This window comes from Protopterus annectens, chromosome 5.part0, assembly GCF_019279795.1.
Source record: "Protopterus annectens isolate FY-2018-M chromosome 5.part0, PAN1.0, whole genome shotgun sequence".
Lineage (NCBI taxonomy): Eukaryota > Metazoa > Chordata > Ceratodontiformes > Protopteridae > Protopterus > Protopterus annectens.
In genome coordinates, this window is record NC_056735.1 from 1,328,902,066 (window position 1) to 1,328,905,199 (window position 3,134).

The following is a 3,134-nucleotide window of genomic DNA, read 5'->3' on the forward strand; positions in this document are numbered from 1 at the left end:
ACGAGTAAGTACTAGGCTAGCTGCTATTCTGGGCTATTTTAAGCCTAGCCAATTTCTGTTAGTGAGAATCAAACACTGTGCCTCTTGTGTGTGAGGTAAGCACTTTAACCATTATGCCAACCCTTGGCCCCCATTTTAGGCATCTGATTCAAGTGTTAGCTGCACTGTTTGACTTACTGAGATATAGAAGGTCAAGGAATACTAGGTCTCTGATGACATCTTAGCAGTAGACAGTCTTAAAACAGCTTTGCTTAGTAAAATAAGATAAAGGGTATTGTAATGTGATCCCAAGAACCCCTATGAGCTAGCAACTTTATTAGAATGCTTAACAGCTAATGACAACATGTTTAAAACCAAATTGCCTGTTTATAAGGCTAAAACTGCAGAAGGAAAGCTGTTGTTTTCTTGGAACCAAAAAGTAACAGATAATCTTGAGGATTCATAAAGAAAACCACCATTTACATTAAGGGCCTGTATCCTTGATGCAGAGATATTCTGTTCAGAGACACATCAGCTGCAATATGGAAAGAGGTCATTATCAGCTAATTTACATGTTTCTGAATCAATGTTAACTTCTCTGAGTACAGATCAGCACTTTAATGCAGTAGTTAGCAGTGGTGGATGCATCGTATTAGAACAAGCATCCCTTTAAGTCACTCTTCCATACAAAGGCACACAGTAAAGCACACATATGCACACACATTACATACTCCATACTTCTTCCTGTTGTTAGAACCTCAACATGGCCTTAAGCTAAATGCCAAAAAATGTGTCATCATCCCCTTTGGAAAAAACCCGGTTCCCATGAATTACCACATCAACAGTAGTCCACTTAATACAGAAGGCGTTATAAGAGCTCTGGGAACAAAGGTTGACAGCAACCTCTCTTTTGACCACCACATTGCCACTGTGGTCAGAAAGTCCTTCTATGTAGCATATCTCATTGCTAAGAGTTTTGCATCCAAGAAGAAAGAGGTCATTGCCTCCCTCTACTCTTTCCTCATTAGGCCATCATTGAGTACAATGTCCCATTTGGCATGTACCTCACTAAACACCTGCAACAACTGGACAGGCCACAAAAGTACCTCAAAAAGAGGATCCTAGGCCTTAAACATTTGTCCTATATGGACAGACTAAAACAATTCCAACTATTCTCTGTCTCATACCGCCTACTTAGAGGAGATCTCTGCTTGACTTACAAACCCATGTCTGACCCAGCTCTGTTAGAAATGTTACATCTAATAAAATCCCAATCCCTCCACACCACACGCTCCAGAGACCTCAACCTAATTACCACAATCAACAGAACATGCTGGAACAGGTTCATAACCCAGAGACTGCCCATGCTGTGGAACAGACTTCCCATACATGCCAAGCAGAGCACCGCACTGGCCTTCTTCGAGAAATCTTGATGAGTGGATGGGAAATAGAAAATTCACCCCAGGGATCACTCCAGCGGGTCTACTTGACAGAGGCACTGGGAACTAAGGTTGGGTGGCACAATGCCAGGGTAATCCTATGGGCTAGACTTGTAAAGGCTCCATGGTCATTAGCCTAGTACACACCTATGAACCTATGAACAATGTCTCCTTTCTCCTGCCTTGGTAATTAATGGATGATTAGAGTCAGTCCTTAATGCCAGATATTCGAGATTAACACTTCATATCCTTCAGTAAATGCATGCTAAAGCAAAAGCTGTTATCCAAGCACCTTTCTTCATTTGTAGAAAGAATACTTAAAATCCATCTGATTTTGTCCTATGTTTAATTTTGGCTTTTGTCCTGATGCCTTGCCTATGAGGTTTAGAGGTATGCTTACTGCTCCCTATTCCTCTCCCACATAAGTCATATACTATTGCAGCACTGCATAATGCTCAAGATCCTTAATATATGTTAAAAAACTGCTGCCTTTATTTATTAGTACAGCAGGGTAACACTGGGTTTTCATGTTCCAAGGATGCTGGGTTCAAACTGCTTTGTACTTGATACTCCTCTTCACCACTTATTAATTTTTAACATGACATCAATGGTGTCTAGTGGTAGTTCTGAAGACTAATATCCTTGGTGTGTGGGTATAGGGATGGAATCCTTTTAGTGATTTTAAGGCATGTTACTTATCCCTGGTGTCTAGTGATTCTACACACATTGGTTTGTTTAGTTTTTTTTTTTTTTTTAATTCATGTCTTTAAGACATGTCATATAGAGTGGCCCTGATATTTAGTGCTCCCACAGCCCATTTCTTCAAAGTTATCCCTGGTGTCTAGTGGTTACCCCATCCCTTATATGTTTGCATGTCCTTCAAGGTACAAGATGTAAAATGTTTTTCCTTAGTTTCTAGTGTTCTCCCTGACCCACATTCTATTTAAGTGTCTTCAAACATGTTATGAAGATTAATCTAAGGTGTCTAGTGTTCCCCCTTGCCCTCTGTGTAATTAAGGTACTTAGCTAAAGACTTATCCCTTGTAGCTAGTGCTTCCCTCCAACTTAGTGCTGCAGGCTCTGCTTGCCAGTCCAGGGGGTGTGTGAAAGTATGACAGACATTCCAACCTACCTCCTACACACACAGCAGACCCCTGCCTACCAGATCAAACAGACAGACACACTTATCCATCCATACACAAACACACACACACACACACACACACACACACACACACACACACACACACACACACACACACACACACACACTCCTAATTTACAACCCTCACTAATTCCTGTACTGTTACCCCCAGGCAGACACACACTTTCACATACACTGACACATTCAGTCCCTTGCATACATTTATGTAAGTTCCCTCTTCTGTGGTGGATGAACATGGCCCTTTGGCCATATTCATTACCACTTGCAACCAGGAGCAGTCATTCTACTCTGAATTACTTGACTGCTTAAATGCCACACTGCAGGCAATCCTGGGGGAAAATGCATGGCTAATTAGCATATGTCTCTCCCCAGGACTTACCCATCAGCAAGCAGCACGACTATGGATACAGCCCAACACAATGTTGCATATCACTGTGCAAAACCACTGAGGCAGAGCTGCCTCTGACTTCAAAAGTATTACTGTGAAGTATTCAGCTTAGAGTACGCCTTACAATAACTTTTATGAATTCAATCCAATGTGTTACTTTGTT